Genomic DNA, 22,499 nt, shown 5'->3' with positions numbered 1-22,499 from the left:
GATATAAAGACCTGTTGGAAAACAAAACCCCAAGGTGGCTGTCGCCGATGGAGGCGAAGGCAGTGAAAAAGATCAATATGGAGGCCAAATGGCCAAAATATTGGGAAATTTTGGAACAAGAGGGGGGGAAACTGAAATTACAGAGTTATGAGAAGCTGAAGTCCAAAGTACGAGACTGGCTCCATTATTACCAAATAATGGAGGTTTACAAACAGGACAGGAAAATTGGCTTTCAGGTGGAGAAACCAAAATTAGAAACAGAATTGTTAGAACCCAATACTAAGAATCTGTCAAGAATGTATAACTTGTTGCTGAAATGGAATACGCAAGATGAAATAGTGAAATCAGCTATGATTAAGTGGGCACAAGACATTGGTCATAACATCATGTTTGCTGACTGGGAAAAGTTGTGGACCACCGGTATAAAGTTTACGGCATGCAATACCTTAAGAGAAAATATTATGAAAATGATTTACAGGTGGTACATGACCCCAGTCAAGCTTGCAAAGATCTATCATCTGCCTGATAATAAATGCTGGAAATGTAAAGAATCTGAAGGTACTTTCTTCCACCTTTGGTGGACGTGCCCGAAGATTAAGGCTTTCTGGGAAATGATATATAATGAAATGAGAAAGGTACTTAAATGTACTTTCTCTAAGAAACCAGAGGCCTTTCTCTTGGGCATTGTCGGCCAAGTGGTGTCAAAGAAAGATAGAACTTTTTTATGTATGCCACAACAGCAGCAAGAATACTTATCGCAAAGTATTGGAAGACACGAGATTTACCCACTCTGGAAGAATGGCACATATGGGACTATATGGCACTGGCGGAAATGACCGGCAGACTCCGTGACCAGGGGAAAGAGACGGCGGATGAAGATTGGGAGAAATTTAAAACTTACCTCAAGAAATATTGTAAAATTAATGAATGTTAAAATGTTGAGGTTTTTGAAAAAAGGGGATTACAGCTGTAAAAGATTGGGTAAAGGAAAAGAACAAGGGAAAATCTGATAAAATTAAGGGGTAGGATTTGCTGAAACAAATTTGGAAACTGGGATGCAGAAAGGGGAGGTATGGGGAAGTCGATGAAGTAAGGTCTAAGAAAAAAAGGATTTGAAAGTATACATGTTTGTTTATGTGTTTGTTTGTCTTAATGTGTAATGTTTGTGTGCATAAAAATTGTGGAAAACCAATAAAAATTTTATAAAAAAAGAAGAAGAAGAAGACTGATATCCGAAGAATTGATGCTTTTGAATTATGGTGCTGGAGGAGACTCTTGAGAGTCCCATGGACTGCAAGAAGATCAAACCTCTCCATTCTTAAGGAAATCAGTCCTGCTTGCTGGAAGGATAGATCCTGAAGCTGAGGCTCCAATACTTTGGCCACCTCATGAGAAGAGAAGACTCCCTGGAAAAGACCCTGATGTTGGGAAAGATGGAGAGTGCAAGGAGAAGGGGACGACAGAGGACGAGATGGTTGGATAGTGTTCTCGAAGCCAGCAGCATGAGTTTCACCTAACTGTGGGAGGCAGTGGAAAACAGGAGTGCCTGGCGTGCTCTGGTCCATGGGGTCACGAAGAGTCGGACATGATTAAACAACAACAAATGAGTGTGATCCACCTTGAGTCCTGTAGGTATAGGGCGACATACAAATTTAATAGTGATAAAATAATAATGTGTGTTAAAGGTAAAGGTACCCCTGCCCGTACGGGCCAGTCTTGACAGACTCTAGGGTTGTGCGCTCATCTCACTCTAGAGGCCGGGAGCCAGCGCTGTCCGCAGACACTTCTGGGTCACGTAGCCAGCGTGACGAAGCTGCTCCGGCGAACCGGCACCAGAGCAGCACACGGAAACGCCGTTTACCTTCCCGCTATAAAGCGGTACCTATTTATCTACTTGCACTTAGGGGTGCTTTCGAACTGCTAGGTGGGCAGGAGCTGGGACCGAAAGACGGGAAGTCACCCCACCGCGGGGATTCGAACTGCCGACCTGCGATTGGCAAGTCCTAGGCGCTGAGGTTTTACCCACAGTGCCACCCGCGTCCCTCCTAATGTGTGTTAGGACTGGGCAATCTATTGTCCAGAACTGGTTCAAAGTCTATATTGTGATATTAGTTTTATAATTTTTGAGTTGGCAATATTGTGAATCATGGTGTGCTATGCAAAAATCATGATGTGGGGGAAACCGTGAAACCATCCAATGCCTCTACATAGCTCCATTCTTATTTCAGACATCATGATATATCAGTATATCATGGTGTTTGATTGGTGATATATCATCATGTTGAAAATCAGATACTGCAGTCCTAGAGTTTATAAAGTTATGCATGGTACAGAGAAAGTGGATCGAGAAACGTTGCTCTCCGTCTCTCACAATACTCAGACTCAGGGACACCCAACGAGGCTGAACGGGGAAAGATTCAGGACAGAGAAAGTGCAGCACTTTCCCCACCGACGAACTGGCGGAAGAGGCTGTTGGCGGGGCGGGAGGGGGCGGCATCCTGCCGGCGGGTTTCCCCCGGGGGCACCTGCTTGGCCGCGGTGGGAAGAGGAGCCCGGCTGGACGCCCTGGGAGCAGGCGGGAAAGCGCTTCTGCAGCCCAGGGGCCTCCCGGAGTTCCTTCGGCCGCTCACCGGCCGGAAGCCGCTCCGGGGGGCGTGGCCTAACTGTGTCGGGTCAGTCCCCGCCCCAGCCACCGCGCTTCTTCCGCCAGCAGCCAATCCGCTTCGGGGGGCGTTCCCTCCCATTCAGGATTCCTCGTCCGGCTTGGAGGGTATGTAACAGCTGCTTCCCAGCGCGTCCCCCGAGGTGCCCTTTGGAAAGCGGGGGGCGCGCGAGTTCGGAAGGCCTGGGCTGGCGGGGGAGGGCTGCGGAGCCGGGCCGCCAGGTGGGCAGGGCGGCGGGGGCTTGGCTCGCCGGGCGCGGCTCCGGATTCCGCTCTGTCCCAAAGCGGCCGAGGGAGGAGCGAGGGACCCTCCGCCTCTCGGCGCCCCCCTCGCCCCTCTTTCCCGCGAAGCAGAAGCGCTGCCGGGGGACAGAGGGGCAAGGGCGGGCTTGCAGCGCCCGCTTCTGGCCTCGGGCCGGCGGGGAGAGTTGGAAGCCCGCCGCGCACCGGCTCCCGGGCCGGATGTGGTCTCGACGCTGCTCCCTCCGCCCCTTTTCCTGGCGGGGCGGGAGGACGGCTGTTACTAGCCGGGGAGCGTCATTCTGTGGCCGAATCGCGCGTGTGTCGCGTGTCTGGGGATCCGCGGCTGCTCCCCCCCCCCTCCGCGGGGAAGCCTCGCTTCCGATTTCGTTTCCATCCTCGCTCGCTGCCGGGCGGGCGAGGGTTCCCCCGGTGGCGCCTGGCGGGCGCCCTCCTTGCAACTTAACGCGGAGTTGTGGCACTTCGTCTCCTGCTCGCGCGGCTGGCTTCTGGGTGGCTCGCTTGCCAGATCCGCCGGCCGCCTTCGCATTAACTCTCCCGCTCCCACGGGGTTAAGGGAGTCTCTTAAACGTGGCGTCCCGATTTTCCCACAACGGGAGGAGGCGCAAAACCTCCCACAAAAACCTGGCTGGCGTGCGATTGCCGAGGGGATCTCCGTATTATTTTTTTAATCACTTAAATCATACGCGGGGCTTGGCTGCTTTTTGGGTGTGCGTGTGAACGGGGTGCTGGGAAAAGAACCAAGGCAACGGGAAGAGAAGCGGGCGGGAGGGAGGGCGGCCCATTCGGAGGTCTTTCTCTCCCCTCCCTCGCGCCTGTTTGCTCGGGAGGAGACGGCGCTGCGTTTCGCGGGGCTGGGCAGGAAGAGGGACGGCGGCCTCCGTTGTTTACGGCGCAGCTTTGACGGGCAGCTCCCCCCCCCCTCGAAGTGCGTGGATTCGGAGGCGGGACGCCGCGCTCTGGCCGGGATGGCCCCTCCCGCTGCCATCTCGTCCAAGAGGGCCGAGCTTCCAGGGCGGGGGAGGCGCCGCCGCAATTCGGATCGTGCCGTTGGTCAAGAATGTGACTCGTAATTCCCGAGGGGAGCGGCGAGGGAGCGCGCCTTTCTCCTTGAAGCGGATTGGGGCAGGGCGGAAAACGGGCTCCGCCTCCTTCCCTGTTATGGTTGGGGGGCGGAGAGGCGGGGGGGGGGGGAGGTGACGGCTGTTCGAAAGCATCCCGGAAGTGAAACTGAAATTCGGTTGCAGGGGAGGAGTAGAATAAGAGCGATCTAAGGAGCCGGCCCCAGGGATCGTGCTCCCTCGCGACAATTCGGCAGGCTTGAGTTGCACGAGGGGTCGGTGCGCTAAAGGCCGTTGAGTCCTCCATGTGCAGAAGCAGTACATCTGCAGAGGAATCTGGCTGCCCGGCGTCCGGTGCAGTGGCTGATCCTGGAGGGCTGCTCTTGGGCCTCTAGGAAACAGAAAGGGAACATCCGACCTGTGGAATCGCAGGTACTTCAGCCTTCCTCAACCGGGCACCCTCCAGATGGAACTATGTGGGAGTTATAGTTCAGTGCATCTGGAGGGCACCAGGTTGGCGAAGGCTAGGTAGAAGCAGAGCCGGTTTCTCTCGCCATCAGTTCTGCTATACCATTGGCTCAAATAGCGTCTCTCTTTGCCCATTGGAGTAGAAATGGTATGGGTGGGGGTTAGTTAGAGCCGTGGAAGATTCACTATTGACTGTCGCAAAGATAGGAAGCATTTAGGGCAGGTATAGGAACCCCAGAGGTCAGGGAGAAAGCTTGTGGGATGCCCAGAGACGGACGGGCTTGGGGTGGGATGGAGCAGAGCTCTTGGCGCTTTTGCCTTTCAGAAGAGGAATCTGGGACTCTCTGCCACCTTCCTGCAAGAGCTGCCACAACAAAGCTCATCTCTCCACCCTGCCTTGTGCAGAATCTCAGGGAGGGCTAGGACACATCTTCCTCCTTGTACAAGAAAAAGGGGTGGAGGCTGTCGAACAGCCAGCATTGTGGCTTGTGCCTGTGTGTCTTGGAGGCTCTGGATTAAAAGTTGTTCCTGGAGAGAACAGTTGCTTTGCATGCAGAAGGGCCAGGTCCCATCCTTGGCATCTGCTGGAAGGGCAGGGAGAGATGCTTGAGGAGCCGCTGAGCTTGGTGGACCCAAAGTCTGACTTAATGTAAGGCATCTTTGCTGGTTGCTCTGTTCCCTTCTTCCATCATGACTTGAATGCCAAATACCTTTGAATGCTGTGGGCGCCTTTCATTTCCCCCTCAGTGTTTGTCCTGCCTGCCCCTGTGTTTCCTCACTAGCTCCAGGGCACCTGAGAAGGCACTTGATGAGTCTCTGTCATCCTTTGCTCCTAGGTGAGGCATGTCTTCACCCATAAGGCTGCTTTAAAACAACAATAATAATAATAATACAAAGCCTGGCAGATAACTCCCATATGGGGGAGGGTTGCAACATTTGGGGGTTTGTGGGGGAGGGTGAGTATTAGGGAGCATATTATAGAGGTACAGTCGTACCTCGGAAGTGGAACAGAATCTGTTCCAGAAGTCTATTCAACTTTTGAAATGCTCAGCTTCCAAAGCACGGCTTCTGATTGGCTGCAGGAAGCTGCAGAAGCCCCAGCGGACGTTTGGATTCCGAAAGAACGTTCGAAAGCTGAAACACTCACTTCTGGTTTTCAGTCGTTCGGGAGCCAGAACGTTAGACTCCCAAGGCGTTCGGGAGCCGAGGTACGACTGTATATGAAATTATGCATCTCATGGAGAAAGTGGAACCCAGTGGGGTTGTCCCATGAAGCCAAATGTTGGAGGATTCAGGATAGACAGAGGACTTTTTCACACAGCACACTTTGTTTGTTTATGTACTGCATTTATATGCCACCTTTATCTTCCTATGAGCTCAAGGTGGTTGTACATGGTTATCTTCCTAATTTGATCCATACAACAACCTAGTGAGGAAGGTGACTGGCCCAAGGTCACCCAGGGAGCTTTGTGGCTGAGTGGGGGGTTGTGGCCACCAACTTGGATGGAGGCTTTGCAAAGGAAAGGGGTTTAAACAAACTCGGGGAAGAGCAGGCTCTCAGTAGCTAGTAGCCACAATGACCATTACAATGACCCTCTTGGAGGCGGCATCTTCTGAATATCAGTTACCTGGATTTGCAGGTGAACAGAGTGCTCCTCATGCCGTTTTGGTGGGCTTCCCCTGATGGGCATCTGGGTGGCTCTTGCGAGGAGGACAAGATGCTGGACGGGATGGGCCTTTGGCCTGATCCAGCACGGCATGTCTTCTGTTCTTCAAAGCAATCTTTTCTAGTCTTTAGGGGCAGTAAATTCTCCTGGAGTTCAGTCTGTAAATCAAAGCAGAGGACTGTTTTATGAGGAGTCAAATCCAACCCTGTTAAGTTCAAGTGGTAGGTTTCAAGTTGTTTTTTAACTCCTTGATCTCAACAGGAAGTGGTTTTTACTCTTGCTCCACTGGTCTTTGACAATCATACGTAACTCTCTCTCTCTTTTAGACTTCAGCATTTTTCTTTTGCTGCCTGCAAAATTTTGAAGGATCTCCTTTTCCTCTTGGTGGTGTTGGGGTGTCAGAACCGGTACGGTGCAGGGAGGCAATAAAACATCAAGAGCTTGGGGCAAAAGTTACTTAGGAGAACTAAACAAGCTTCAGTGGGACAATATTATTTCATCCGTGTCTTCCCTACCTTCGTAACTTTATGATAGCTGTTGTGTGACGATGCCATTGCAGGCTGAGGTAACACCCAGTGAATTTCATGGTTGTGTAAGGATTTGGATGCAGATTTCCTCAGTCTGGATCCCAACTGTCTGGCGCAGAGCTTTCCAAAGTGTGTGTCATGACACATTGTGTTGGCTGCAGTGTGTAGGTGTGTCACACGAATGCTCCCTGTGCTCCCTCCGGGGCTGGAAAGAGGTTAGTTTAACCTCCGGTTTGCTAGTAAAACTGAATTACCGTGTCACAAAATGATGCATGTCTAAAAAATGTGTCACCAACATAAAAAGTTTTGAAAGCTCTGGTCTAGAACACAGCTTTTGGGAGAACCCCCCCCCCCCACAGAATTGGACCAGTGTTTTCAATAGTGTTAGATAGATAACCAAGGTGTCAAATAGCCAGGGCTGCTGCAACAAACAGCTGTGCAAGCCTTTGGGCAGCAGAGACATGAAAGGGCATCAGAGGAGGGAGGGACAGAGGGCAGTGTTGTCCACGGCACCTCTGACTGTTAATCAAGGCACCCCAGGGTGCCATGGCACACTTGCTGAAAAACCACTGCCTTAAGCCAAGGTTGTGGTCACCAAAATGGAATGTATAGTTGCCATTTTGTGGGCAAGATGGCTCTAAAGTCCTATTTTTCATATGATGGGCTGGCTATGATTCTCACTTAACCATCTGGCTAGTTCACTGCCAACCTTGAGCTAGGTTAAGAGCTTGGAGAACTTAAAGAAGAAAAATCACTTTATTGAGGGACAGTCTGCATATATATTGGCCTATTCCGCCCTGTTCAGGCAGAACAGAAAAAGCAATTTGGTTCCAGAAATTCATTCTGATTTTGCAGATAAAACGGAATTCTACAAAATGGGATATTAGTGTGTGAAAACAGTTCAGTGCCAATGATCCCTAGATGACTAAGATGACAGGTGCCATCCTGGCACCCAGGCATCTTCACTTGGTTGCAAGTGGTTGAAAGCCAGGTGCAAAATGTGCCTGGCTAATTTCAAACACTGGGTCGATCTGCTTTTTCTGTCATGTTTATGAGAGAGGCATGAAGGCAGTGGTCCTCAGGAGCTGATACTCACAGGTGCTTTTAGATGTGGAGGTTTTATGTAGCTAATGTGGCCAATCACTGATGGCAGACTTGGTTGTCCATGAATTAGTCCACTTTTCTCTACCTTTTTAAAGCCATCACACTGAATCAAATCCTAGAGATTTCCAGCTAAGTGAATATAATTATTTTCCCACATTTAGCTTAGGCGCCGTCTTCTGAGGGATAAAGTTTCTATTAATTCAAGCCCAGTCATGTTGGCTGATTTATTTTTACTTCCTTTTTTTTAAGAGTCAGGCTAATGTGAACTTCTGCTGTGCAGCAGCTGCATGTCGGAGGTGTTCCTGGTGACGGAAGCGGCTTAATTGCTAGTAGCTTTATCCATGTGGGAAAATGTGTGGACAAGCAATGCTCTGAGCATGTGTGGCTGCCATCTTCACAATTATGGGATTTGCTGGGTGATGATGCACCACTTTGGAGCTTCTTGGGCAATGCTTGTGTTTGCTGCTTCCAGGATAAAAACATGCTCCCAAATAGTGGATCTGAAATCCAAGAAGCAGCCTCCTCTCATGTATGCTGTGATGAACTTAGGCATAAGCAGAGATTGTGTCACCTTCCCTTTGATCTGGCCCAGATATCATTGTTGGAAGGAGTGGGTGAGTTTAATATGTAACTACTGGTGACAGCTGGGTGGAATCCTAGAATTGCAGAGTTGGAAGGGACCCCAAGAGTCATCTAGTCCAACCTCCTGCAATGCAGGAATCTTAGCAAAAACATCTATGACAGGCGGTCATCCAACTTCTGCTTAAAAACCTCCAAGGAAGGAGAGTCCATCACCTCCTGAGGAAGTCTGTGCCACTGTCAAACAGCTCTTGTTACTTTTTCCCAGGACGACAAGGAGTACTCTTTGGGTTTGGTCAGCAGCTACAGATGCCCCTAACAGATACAGTGGTGCCCCGAAAGATGAATGCCTCGCAAGACGGAAAACTCGCTAGACGAAAGAGTTTTCCGTTTTGGAGGTGCTTCGCAAGACGATTTTCCTATGGGCTTGCTTCGCAAGACGACAATGCCTTGCGAGTTCCTGCGGGTTCCCCCCTTTTTTCTAAGCCGCTAAGCCGCTTATCAGCTGATCCGATCAGCAGATAAGCCGCTAAAAGCGCTAATCCGTCAATAGGCTTGCTTTGCAAGACGAAAAAACCGCTAGACGAAGAGAATCACAGAACGGATTCTTTTCGTCTTGCGAGGCACCACTGTACTTCTTTCAACCCACATTGTACCAGCTTCCTTGCAAAAACATCATGGGGGACTTTGTCAAAAGCCTTACTAAAATCAAGATATGCTATGTCCACAGCATTAGGTTAGGGGAGTAAACAATCACTTCTTGTTTTTAAGCAGGAACTGTAATGTAATTGTGCCTTGTGGAGTGCTTGTATTCAGTGTTCTAGCCAGCCATGCCTTCTCTCGGGATACTCCATTCCATTACAGCTGTACCTTGGTTCTCTCAGACCAAAGCTTTGCATGAAATCACATGTGGGAGAGACTTCTCCCTGATTTGGGTGCTAGCCCATTTCCCTTCTGACCAGTGCTTTTAAAAAAAGAAAATAGGTGCCAGTACTGCATATCCTTGAGTACCCCCAGAAAAAACATTGCTTCTGACCGTTCCATGTCAAGCAGCTCAGCAAGTCCCTGCTAGATGCAGTTGCAAGAATAATTTTTTGGGGAGCATGCAAATGTGGAAGGACCATAGCTCAGCAATAGAGCTGCTGTTTTTGCACACAGAAGACATCAGGTTCAGTCCCTGGCATCTCCCTGCCTGAAACCTTGGAGAGCTGCTGCTCGTCCGTGGACAGGACTGAGCTTGGTGGGCCAAGTGTCTGGCTTATGGATGTAGTGAGCTGCCTAATTCCATTTCTTCTTGTTGCTCTGTGGTTTCTGCCATTCCATAATGTAGATGGGCTGTTTTCTTTTGCATCTGTAGTGTGTATATGCATACATAAATAGGCAAGAGGATGCATTAAGACATGGAACCAGACCCACACAGCAGGAGAGAATGTTCATCGTACCAGTGACTGGTGGTCTTTGCATTTTGCTGCACCTGTGCTCTTTTTTTGTAGAGAAACACACATATTGAGCCCCATCTTTTGATACTTTCACTCACACACAGTTCTGAGTATATTTTCATGGCACTGGGAGCATCAGAAACATTATGCCCTCTTCTAAGGAGTTCCTAGCTGGAAAATCATTGGTTTAATGCAGTGGTTACAAACTTCATACACCGCCTTGAGCTCCTTGGAAGAAGAAGGTGGTATATAAATGCAATAAATAAATAAATAAATAAATCAAACATACACAGATAGATAAACTGTACTTTACAGAATTTTGCTGTTCTGGAAGTTGTTTTTGTTACCAAAGCAGCCTATCAACTCATTCCACCTGAAGGTTTGGAATGTCAGAGCCTGGGTAGCTCAGCTGGTAGAGCATGAGACTCTTTCAGGGTTGTGGGTTCAAGCCTCACATTGGACAAAAAGATTCCTGCATTGCAGGGGCTGGACTAGAAGTCCACCATGGACCCATCCAACTCTACAATTCTATAATGTGTTTCATTTGATCAGAACTGCGACTCAAGACATACGGTAATTGACTTGGAGAGGCAGGTTGTGTTGTTACCCTTTAAACTGGATGTTCAGGCGTGAGTGTACATGAATGTAGGTTTAGGATGGGCAGGTGTCTTACCTCCGGAAAAAAGCAAAGCTGATGTAAGAGCAAATGAGTTTTCTAAGACTGCAATTTCCCAAACCAGTCATTGTGTACATAAATCTCTCGTGTGATGATGCACCTGCATTAAAGTTTGGGGGTGGGGGAGAGCATTTGCAAGCTAACTATACACATTTTTAAAACATACTTAGCGTTGTTTTGGTGGCTGGGCTCTTTTTGCTTAAAAATGTGCTTCCCCAGTGTATATATTAAAAAGAGGACAGATAGCAAGCAAAGTAGTTTTTGGACTGCAGATCTATAGCGATCATTGTGAGGACTGAATTTCTATGTAACACTGCAGCTTGCTGTGTTCAACTGGTCTTGTGTGTACAGTACTTGGTTTGGGACAATTCTTTGGGAATTGGCTCTCATGATGCTGGCAAGGTGTCCTGAATGTTTTCAAGAATTCAGTATTTTCTGGGGTTGGTTGCCTGTGACAATGAAAACAGTCAGGAGATCCAATTGAGTATTCTCAGGGTATCAAACTCTGTGAAGTTCAAATTGTGTGACTGACTTAAATAGGTGGTACAAGTCTATACATGTTTCCTTGGAAGTAAGGACCACTGAACAGAGCAGGAGTTATTCCGAGGTAAGAATGCATAGGATTGCAACAGTTCTTTATTGCCAGAGGCTAGAAACTTGAATGCTGGCAATCCTTTGGAAATCCCCGTAAACACAAGGGGGACTTGATAAATGTTTTTCCTAACCCCAAGCTGTCGGACCTTCTGCGCACCAGTATTTTCAGAAATTATTCCCGGCGACTGTTTTTTGCGGGCATTTCTACTTCGCGGCCGTATGGTAGCTCTGGCAACCTGTTGCCCCGGGGCCGCCCGCCTTCCTCCCGAGAGCGCGCGCTCTGGCGCTGCTCGCCTGCATTTGTCTGGCGCGCGGCGGCGTCAGCCGGGGGTCCTCGAAGCGCGCCCGGCTGCGGCGTGTTGGCGGCGCCGCCGCGTTCCCGGCCGGGGCCCGCGCGCGCCTGGCGCCCCACGGGCCCCTCCTTCCCTGCCGGCCGGGCGGCCGCCCTTTGCCGAGGCCGCTTTGGCCGCCACGAGCCGCGATGTAAACATTCCACAAAAGGGCTCCTGCAGCCACCCAGGTGGGCGGGGCCTGCCTCTCCGCCTCCTCGAGCGACGGCTTCCTCCGCCACCCGCGGGCCTGGGGCCGTGCTTCGCCATCCAATGGGCGAACGGGAAGGGCGGGCCTTTGATTCCGATACGGAATTTTTTTTAGCCTTCTCCCCCTTCCTCCTACAACCCTCCTTTCGCATCCCCTTCCTGGGAGCCGTCGCCCAATCAAGGCAGCGGAAGCTGGCCAGCGCCGCGCGGCAATTGGCGGGGAGGCCGAGCGGCGTCAGCGCCGCCCAATGGCCGTGCGGGAGGCCGCCCCGGGGGCAGGGGAGAGGCGGGATTTCCCAAGGAACAGAGAAGCGGGCAGTGCTCGGCGGCGGCGGCCGTCCTGAGGCGGTTGGTCTGGGCAACCTGCTCCCTCGCTGCTGCCTTCGCTTCCCTTCGCCCGCTTCCCTTCGAGCGGCGCCCCCGCCGCGAGCCGCCTCGCCGCCCTGCTCGGTGTGGGGGACGCGGGGCGGGCAGACGGAGGCCTGGCTTGGCCTTCGGCTCCTGACGAGGCTCCCAGCCCCGCCGCCTGAGGAGAAAGCGGCAACGGCGGGGAGCGAGAGGCGGCGGGCGCCTTGAGCGCGAGGAGGACGGCAAGTACGAGGCAGCGGCGGCGCTGAGGTGAGCAGAAGGCGCGAGCGGCTGGGCGCGCGCACGCGCGCTGACAAGACCCGTGGCGGGCGGGCGAAGGGGAGCGTGGTGCGCGCGCAGTGTGTGGAGGGGCGTGGCTTCGCGCCTGTGTCGCGCGCGCCATCCGTTGAAAGCGGGAGAGGGAGGGAGGATGGATGGAGGGAGGGAGTGGAAGCGATTCGTTCGGTCATCGGCACTAAGGCGGTGGCGGCCCCTCTTCTTGTTCCCGCGCCGCCAGTCCTAGGCGGTTCTGGCTGCCTGGCCCGCCCCCAAGTTTCCCCTTCCCGGCCGGCTCTCTTCAGTCTCCCCCCACCCTCCTTATTCGCGATGCATTGTGGCTCCGCCCCCTCGGGGAGGGGGCGCGGGGCGCCGCCGGGTGGGCGGGGCCTCCCTTCCTCTCTCTCCGGTGGCGCTTCCGCGGCCACCGGCGCCGACTCTGTTCCCCTCCCCCCCTCGGTAGTTTGGCCCAGGGTGATGCGGCCCCTCCTGCGGGCCGTGGTCGCTGCAGTCGGGAGTTTGGGTCCTTTTAAAAAAATATATTAAAAATATCACTCTTCCTGGAATTCTGCTTCACTTTCACGACGAAGAGGAGGAGAGCTGCTTGTCCTGCAAGCCTAGCCCCGATTACTTGGGAGTAAGACCAAGAGGACTTCATTGTTATTAACATTATCATTATCATTTATTAAATTTGTATACCGCCCTTCATCCGTAGATCTCGGGTAGATAAAAACACAAAATGCTTTAAGAAATAGAACAGAACAAAACAATAATCCCCCCTCCCTTCCTGCAAGCACATTTAAAATAATATAGGATGTTAGCCAGCCAAAGGCCTTTTTGAAGAGGAACTTTTTAACCTAAGTATAATGAAAATGCCAGACGAACCTCCCTGGGGAGAACATCCCAGGAATGTCGCTATCCTGATGGCTCACTTTCACTTCAGCTCAAATGCTCAGGAATGGAAGGCAGGGAAAGCTTGAGTGGATGAGGAAGCGTGGCTAAATGAATGGGTGTATTTGCTTTTTCTTCTTGTCAGTGTGGGCACAAAGCTCTTCAACGTGTGGCTGGTAAAAAACCTGGCTAGCAGCTCTGGAGCGCAGGAACAGCCACCCGTTCATTCCACGTGCCTGAGAAGCAGCTGCAGGAAGTAGTAGCTGCCTGGGCACCACCTCATGGCTTTCCAGGCGAGAGCTATGGTAGTCGTAAAAGCCCCCTTTAAAGGACCTTATCCGAGGTCATCAGGGTGAAGTTGGGCTGTTGCCAGAGGAGAGGATGGTGACAGACCCTGGAGGCCCCTTGTAATGCAACCAATCACTTTGAATCCTTCCTTAATCACTCAGTTCTTACACTGATGCCTTTTGTCCTCAGATGCCCGAGTGTGAACAGAGGCAGCACATTTTGCTTTTCCAGACACTGGGTTGTGCTTAAATGGGGTTCACTGCCATTAAATATGCTATTTAAATAGAAAGTGTGCAATTTTTAAGAGTGGCTGTTTAAAAATAATGGTGTTTGTGTTGTGGAATTTAGAGAGCAGCTAGCTGGCAGTTACTTTCCTCTATTTTAGGAATGCAATTGGATATCTAGAAGAGTTGGTTATAAATAATACATAACTATTAAAATGATTTTTTTAAAGTGACTGTTTTTCCCTTTAAAAAAATTGCTGTGTAAGTTTCTAGATTTCTTCAAATCTTGTGTAAATATTTTACATGTTGTGTGCAAAGTTATTGAAATTAATTTATTTATTCAGTTTTTTGCTGTCATGGATACAACCATGTCTCTCCACTTGACGTGCAGTTATAGAAATAGATCATACTAGTTCTCTTAAAGGTTCCATCGTATTCTATGCTATGGTTTCAGGGCAGAGTGGTTTTGTGCTTCTTTTACAGGGATGGAGAACCTGTGGATCTCTAGGTGTTCTTAACCATGCCAACTGAGGCTAATAGGAGTTGCAGTGCAACATCTGGAGGGCCACAGGTTCTCCATCCCTGCCAAAATCATTTTGTCATTAGTTACCATTGGTTTGGTTTTGTGGGGGATGGAGGGATAGGTCAGCATAGGGTCAGGATATTAAACTTATCTCAAATCTACATACGTGTTATACTCATTCATTTTATTAAAACTGCATCTTGCCTTCTACAAGGAGCTCAATTTAGCATACAGTTTCCCTTGTCTTTCCTTCAGAACGTCCCTATGGGGTAAGTTAGGCTGAGTGAAAACGACAAGTCTGTAGTCACCTCTTGAACTTTACAGCTGAATTGGGGTTTGAAACTGGGTCTGTCCAGTCCTGTCCTACACTCTGACCACTCCACCACACTGGCTGGGAGTAATCCGCTGGGAGGAAGCTCCACTGAGCTCAGTTGGCCTTCTGAGTAGGCACATACAGGATTGTTGGGCATAGAATATCATTTTCATGTTGACATAAGTTCTGCATAGCCATATTTTATGTTTACTTCACTTCCATGCTTGAGTGGGCTTATAAACCACTACAAAGCAGTAACAATAACATAAAGTCTTAGGACTTTTTAATAAAAAAAATATAGGGGAGTGATGTTATAGGCGGTTTAGATCAGGGAGCATGTGAAATTACTACTGGCCCTTATGTGGTCAGTTACACAAATGGTGTGCTACAATATCACCAAAAACATACAAACATAGTTTTACTGGAAACAGGAAATAAAATTCTTACTGTATGTTGATGCTTCTGATTTGTAAATCTCATGCCTCTATCTGCATTAATGAAATCTAGAGTGGTTTGTTCCTATGAGTGATATTGATTGTAAAAGTACTTCAGTGCAGCTGCATTAATATAACAGGGTCTGTGCTTTATAAACAAACTTGCTGACTCCTAGTGCAAAAGGCTAGGATTTAGACCTCTGAATATGTAATTGTGACTTTATCATGCAGAAACCTGAAGTTCTTTACTGATAATTCATTCTCAGTAGCCCTATTCAGGCAGCCTATTGCCCGGTCTATTAATCACCCAAGGGAGACTGATGGGAATGAGCTTGCTAGCTTCATGCCCCCCATCCTGTCATCAACTTGTGGACGGCAACTATGAAGCTGGGGACTTCTGTATCTCTGAAAATTCACTGCAATTTTTTAAAATTATTACAGTGGTGCTTTGGTTTACGAACTTAATCCATTGTGGAAGTCGGTTCCAAAGCATTCTTAAACCAAGGCGTGCTTTCCCATAGCAGCGGGGGACTCAATTTACAAATGGAACACACTCAACAGGAAGCGAAACATGTTCTTATTCCAAAGCAAAGTTCACAAACCAAAACTCCTACTTCCAGGGTTTCAGCGTTCTTAATCCAAGTTGTTCATAAACTAAGCTGTTCTTATACCACGGTATTTGGAAAAACTGTGTTCTAAAATGCATTGGGACCCACAGCCTACATAAGTTGTTTTTGTCTACTTAAAAGTAATTAGATTTTTAAAAAATAAAATTAAAACTTTACATTTTTAAAATGTAAAAAAATCAGATTTTATTTCAGTATAGCCGTACAGTGGTACCTCAGTTTTTGAATGTAACCCATTCCATTTTTTAAAAATAAATATTTATTAAAGTTTTCACAGTATTACATAATGAGAAAAAAGAAAAAATACAAAATAAAAAACAGTTGAAAATAATTCCATCTTTTCGTCACTTATCTTTCATTTACTTGTTTCCCGGACCTCCTCATACCTCCCTTTTTGTATTCCAGTTCAATTTATTAGTTCAGCAATTCCTTTCCCTCCTTATTATCCTGATCTTTAATCTTAATATATTATAACATTAAATTTTTACCTATTAAAAATCCAATTTTTCCATATTCTTTTAAACTATTACAGCTAGAAACCACTTAACTTCAATCCAACATCATTCTAACATTCATTAATTTTTTAATATTTCTGTAAATAGTCTTTAAATTTCTTCCAATCTTCTTCCACCGACTCTTCTCCCTGGTCTCAGATTCTGCCAGTCATTTCCGCCAATTCCATGTAGTCCATCATTTTCATCTGCCATTCTTCCAGAGTGGGTAAGTCTTGTGTCTTCCAATACTTTGCAATAAGTATTCCTGCTGTTGTAGCATACATAAAGAAAGTTCTGTCCTTCTTTAAGGACCTGGCCAACTATGCCCAGGAGAAAGGCCTCTGGTTTCTTCAAGAAAGTATATTTAAATACCTTTTTCAATTCATTATATATCATCTCCCAGAAAGCCTTAATCCTTGGGCACGTCCACCAAAGGTGAAAGAATGTACCTTCAGTTTCTTTACATTTCCAACATTTGTTATCGGGCAAATGGTAGATTTTTGCAAGCTTGACTGGGGTTATGTACCACCTGTATATCATTTTCATAATATTCTCTCTTAAGGCATTACATGCCATAAACTTCATACCTGTGGTCCATAACTGTTCCCAGTCAGCCATCATTATGTTATGTCCAACGTCTTGTGCCCATTTAATCATCGCAGATTTCACCGTTTCATCCTGAGTATTCCATTTCAACAGCAGGTTATACATCTTTGACAAAGTCTTAGTTTTGGGTTCTAACAATTCTGTTTCTAATTTTGATTTTTCCACCTGGAAGCCAATTTTCTTGTCCAAATTATATGCCTCCTTTATCTGATAATAATGAAGCCAATCACACACTTTGTTTTTTAGTTTTTCAAAACTCTGCAATTTCAATCTATCTCCATCTTGTTCCAAAATTTCCCAATATTTCGACCATTTGACCTCCATATTGAGCTTTTTCAGAGCTTTCGCTTCGATCGGTGACAGCCACCTTGGGGTTTTATTTTCCAATAAGTCCTTGTATCTTATCCAAACATTAAACAATGCTTTCCTGACAGTATGGTTTTTAAATGCTTTATGCGCTTTGACCTTATCATACCACAAATATGCATGCCATCCAAATACGTTGTTAAAACCTTCTAAATCCAAAATGTCTGCGTTTTCAAGAAGCAGCCATTCTTTCAACCAGCAAAAAGCTGCTGATTCATAGTAAAGTTTCAAGACTGGCAGGGCAAATCCACCTCTTTCCTTTGCATCTGTTAGTATTTTAAATTTTATTCTAGGCTTCTTGCCCTGCCAGACAAATCTAGAAATATCTCTCTGCCACTTCTTGAAACAGTCCATTTTGTCCACAATTTGCAACGTTTGAAACAAAAACAACATTCTAGGCAATACATTCATTTTTATCGCAGCAATACGGCCTAGCAGTGAAAGCTTCAAATTTGACCAAATTTCTAAATCTTTTTTCACTTCAACCCAGCATTTTTCATAGTTGTCTTTAAATAAATTCCCATTTTTTGCTGTCATGTTAATCCCCAAGTATTTGACTTTCTTAACCACTGTTAAACCTGTCTCATTCTGAAACCTCTCTCTCTCAATTGGTGTTAAATTTTTCTCTAAAACCTTGGTTTTTGACTTATTCAATTTAAACCCTGCAACCTGACCAAATTCTTGAATCAGTTCTAAAACTCTTTTAGTACTAGATTCTGGCTCCTGTAACGTCAATACTAAGTCATCTGCAAATGCTCTCAATTTGTACTGTTTGGCTCCGACCTGTATACCTTTAATCAACTGGTCCCTTCTTATCATATTCAGCAAAACCTCCAGGACCGATATAAAAAGCAATGGGGAGATTGGGCAACCTTGTTGTGTCCCTTTTTCTATCTTAACTTCCTCCGTCACCACATTATTTACAATCAATTTAGCCTTTTGTTCAGAATATATTGCACTTATACCATTTTCAAAGCCTTGGCCTACCCCCATACCCTGTAAGTTTTTTTTCATAAAAGTCCAAGAAATGTTGTCAAAGGCTTTCTCCGTGTCCACAAAAATTAAAACTGCCTTAGTGTTTATATTCACTTGTAATTTTTCTAAAATATTAATTATGTTTCTCACATCAGATAGATGTCTTCCTGGGAGAAAGCGTGCTTGGTCCTTATGTATCTCTTCCACTAAGACTCTTTTTAGTCTTTTAGCTAAAATATCTACAAAAATTTTGTAATCCACATTAAGCAATGATATGGGGCGATAGTTCTTAAGCTGCGTCTTTTCAGTCTCTATTTTCGGTACAAGTGTGATATATGCTTCTTTCCACGACTCTGGTGCCCTTTTCCCCTCCATTATTTCATTACAGACCTCTTTCAAAGGTTGTACTAGCCATTCTTTTAAAGATCTGTAATATCTAGAAGTCAGTCCATCCGGTCCTGGAGATTTACCCAATTGCATATTCTGAATGGCACCTTCTATCTCCTGTTCAGTTATTTTGTAATTCAACATTAATTTATTTTCTTGAGAGATTTTTTGTAATCCATTTGTTTTCAAAAATCGATCTACGTCAGTTTCTTTCTGTGGCCCTTGTGTATATAGTTGTTTAAAATACCTCTGGAAACAATTTCTAATCTCAGCTGGGTTCTGTATATTCCTTCCTTCCACTTCTAAATTTGTAACTGTATTTAATTTTTGTCTTTTTTTCATTTGCCAAGCCAGCAATTTCCCACATTTATTAGCCGACTCGAATGTCTTTTGTCTCATTTGTTTAATTTTCCATTCTATCTCCTGATTCATCATTTTCATATATTGCACTTGATATAACTTTATTTCTCTCAAAATCTCTTGAGACTTTGGTTTTGCTCTCAATTTTTTTTCACTTTCCTTTATTTTCTCCAAAATTTTATCCTTCTCATTTTGGATTCTCTTCTTTAATGCATTCTGTTGTAACAGGAACCCTCTCATAACCGCTTTACTTGTGTCCCAGATTACTCTTTTTTCCACATTGGTGTTCATATTTATCTCAAAATAGTCTCTCAAGGTTTTTTGGGCCTTCTTAAGCACTTCTTCATCTCTGAATAAGGTGTCATTCATCCTCCATCTATAGGAGCCAGTTGGTATTAGTTTCATTTCCATCTTAACAGCATCATGGTCGGAGCATGTTTTGGGGCAGATTTCCACTTTTCTTGTCTTTGGTGCCATTCCTCTAGTTACCCATATTTGGTCAATTCTTGTCCATGTCATATTGGCTTCAGAAAAGAAGGTTCCTTCTTTAGCCATGGGGTTCTTTGTTCTCCAAATATCAACTAAGTCCAAGTTGTCTGTCATCTCAAAGAAAGTTTTCGGTAGTCTACCATCCTTAGTGACTACCTGTCTTTGTGCCTTGTCCATATGTGTAGATACCACTCCATTCATGTCTCCCATCAAAATCACATTATAATCCAGATAGTCTATCAGGGTCTCATGCAACTTTTTTAAAAAATCAGATTTCCCCTCATTTGGTGCATAAATTCCTACTATCAAAAATTTTTCTCCTTGTATTTGAATTTCAATTGCCACAAATCTTCCTTGGTCATCTTTAAAGATAAATTTTGGTAATAATCTGTCCTTTGCATAAATCACAACTCCTCTTTTTTTAACCTTGTCCGATGAAATGAACTCCTGACCAAGTCTTTTATTAATCAGTAGTTTCCTGTGTAACCTTGTTATATGTGTTTCTTGAAAACAAATCAAGTCCAATTGTTCCTTTTTTAATAAATGAAACACAGATCTCCTTTTCTGAGGGGAGTTCAAACCATTACAATTCCAACTTAATAGTTGCAGAGCCATGATGTAGTTACTTTACTTCTCCTCCAACTGCACCCAGTGCCTGTTCCTGTTCTGTCGGTGGTATCACCTTCTTCAGGCGATCTTTTAGTTCCGGAGGTAAATCTGGTATGTCTAAAGTTTCACTTACAAGTGCTCTTAGCTCTCCTGTAACTTTCTTCTGCAGGTCTTCTCCGTGGTCTCTCCAAAATTTATCTTTGTCGTCTTCTGATCTTATTTTTATCTTCTTCCCTTTATAACTGAAGGATAGGCCTTGGGGGAATTCCCACCTAAAAATGATTCCGTTGCTTCTCAACAGGGTGACCAAATCTCTATAATTGGACCTAAGGTCCAAAAGATGTTTCGGAATATCCTTATATATTTCCACTTTTGACTGATGTATTTCCAAGGTCTTCTGGAAATGCAGACTCAAGATTTTGTCTCTCTCCTCTTTTGCTCGGAGGGTGATCAAACAGTCTCTCACCCTGTTCTTCCTCCCTCCTTTTCCAAGTCTGAAAGCTCTCACTATCTTGAAACTATCCTTCCCCAAATCTGGGTTCCAAAAGTCTGCAAATTCCTGCGTAAAAAATTCAATCAAATTGTCTTTCTCCAATTCAGGTACGGCCCTGACCCTTAAATTCGCTTGTTTCTCTATCAACTCAATCATAGACAGTGTTGACTTGTGGTCTTCAAGTTGTTTGTGCAACAGTGGTATCTTCTCTTCTACAACAGTGGCTGTAGCAGTTGCAATTTCCTTAGCCTCTTCAGCTGTCTTTCATGTCGAGGTGGATTCCTGCAGTAATTTCTGAATAGTTTCTGTATTAGTATTTACCTTCTGTCCCAAAATATTAATACTTGTGGTGTTTTGATCAATTTTGCCCGATGCCTCGGCTACTTGTTTACTTATTCTTTCCAAAGATTCATTAATTTTAGCTAGTGCCTGAGCCAGGGCATCATCAGCTGCCATACCTTTAGGTTTAGGTTGTGCAGATGGGGTTGCTGTTGGTAAACCAGCAGGGCCAGATGTCGATGCTCTTCTTTGCAGCCCACTGTCTGTGCGAAATACTCTGCCAGACCTCATTGTTTGTGACAAGTCTATCTTCTCTTTCCCATCTGCCATAACCCTCAAGTTATAGCCCAAGGTCAATCTCAAACTCAAAGCCAAAGTTGTTTTGAAATGGAAAATTCCCTTTGGCCCAGCTGGTGTTGTAACAATTTCAAACTTCCTCTAGGGCAGGGGTCTGCAACCTTTAAGACAAAAAGAGCCACTTGGACCCGTTTCCGAAGGGGAAAAAAAACTGGGAGCAGCAAAACTCGTCATTATAAAAATAACTTTTTTGTCACTTTTTATTATTATTTCTTTGTTTGACCCCTCAGAATTACTCCTCCTCATAGAAATAAATGTTAAATTAACAAGTTACCTTTTCTTGTGTGTGTGTGTTCTTCACTCCCCTTCAAAACAGTGACCAGTGTACATGCCCCCTTTTAATGCAGTGACCAGCGTACATGCCCCTTACAATGTAGCGGGCGGGCGGGAAGGTGACGTCGGGACAGTGTGTGACTAACGCACACACTGCCCCCATGCGACGTCACAGCCAGTACAGCGCCCGCCACAGTGGGGAGTGTCGGGACGCACAATGCGCCTCCTCCCCTTGCTAGTATCTGCCCCGGAGCCGCGGCAAAGGTGTAAAAGAGCCACATGCGGCTCCGGAGCCGCGGGTTGCAGACCCCTGCTCTAGGGGGACACAGTAGCAGTCAAAAATGTCTTTGGGTAATTAACTTTCCCCTTTCGTCCCCCAATTCACAAAAAGGACAACAGTTTCTATCTCAGTTGTTTCCTGTTACTTTAAAACCAGGAGAAGCCGGTCAGAAATATTGTATCTTACTTGTATCTCAGCTGCAGAGTTAACTGTCAAAAAGTACTTTCAGCAACAGCGCGATTCTCAATACGGCTTTCTTACTGTCACTGGGAACCCGTTCCAGGGTTTTAAGCGGTGGATTTTAGCTCCTCTTCCTCTCTTTTTTTGCAGGGAAATAACGTTCAAACCTTTACCCCCCTACTCCCCTGCAATCAAGGGGGGAAATCACTGTTTTGATGCTCGAATTATAATCCTTTTCCAACGTCTTTTAAAGCTTCCGCTTTCAAGTTCATTGCTTTACTCCATTTACAAGAACGGAAGGCAGACTTCCTGTTTATGCCTCTCCGCTTCGGTGCCAAATTATTCATAAAATTTGTAAAGTTCCTTTAATTCCGAAGTTAGCCTACTCACGGATCGTTGTTTTACAGCCAAATTGTCCCAGGAAAAGGGCAGCGCTCTCCGGTAACAGCTACGCGGCTTCACTCCACGGAAGAAGCAATTGACTCACAGCACCGCGCCACTTCCCCGCTCCGCTCCAGAGCCCATTGCCGGGTTCCTTTGCCAATTGGGGGGGCGCAAATGGTGCCCGCCGAGTCCCACGGTCACAGGCTTCCCCCGCCTGTGATTTTTGAGGGGTCCCTGCTGCGCCGTAGCGGTACAGACCCGATTTCCGTAGAGCCAGTTCCCTCAAAGTCAGAGGGAATCCGCCATTACCGATGGCGCCACCCCGGAAGTCACGAATGTAATCCATTCCAGAAGACCTTTCAAGTTCTGAAACGTTCAAAAACCAAAAACTCAATAGCTGACAGCTAGGCCTCAGGATCTCACACCCAGCGGAAGCTGCGTGGCATGTTCGACTTTCAAAGCATGTT

At 46.5% G+C, this 22,499-nt stretch overlaps 1 protein-coding gene across 8 annotated transcripts in view; it reads left to right on the top strand.

Annotated features, from left to right (window-relative positions):
- The first annotated feature begins 2,745 nt into the window (after nt 1–2,745).
- The window catches only part of SIN3A (SIN3 transcription regulator family member A), a 71,487-nt gene continuing 51,733 nt past the window's right edge, over nt 2,746–22,499 (top strand). For 2 of the 8 annotated variants that reach the window (XM_083475582.1, XM_083475579.1), the window contains exon 1: nt 2,746–2,770. The gene's annotated coding sequence lies outside the window, so the exon portion shown is untranslated. Of the gene's footprint in view, nt 2,771–3,201; nt 5,289–11,516; nt 12,196–12,344; nt 12,924–22,499 lie in introns of those variants that run through there. The other 6 variants (XM_083475584.1, XM_083475585.1, XM_083475578.1 and 3 more) reach the window with 6 other exon arrangements.

The sequence above is a fragment of the Podarcis liolepis genome (assembly GCF_965112155.1).
Source record: "Podarcis liolepis genome assembly, chromosome: 14".
Lineage (NCBI taxonomy): Eukaryota > Metazoa > Chordata > Lepidosauria > Squamata > Lacertidae > Podarcis > Podarcis liolepis.
This window is presented reverse-complemented; position numbering and strand designations above follow the sequence as displayed.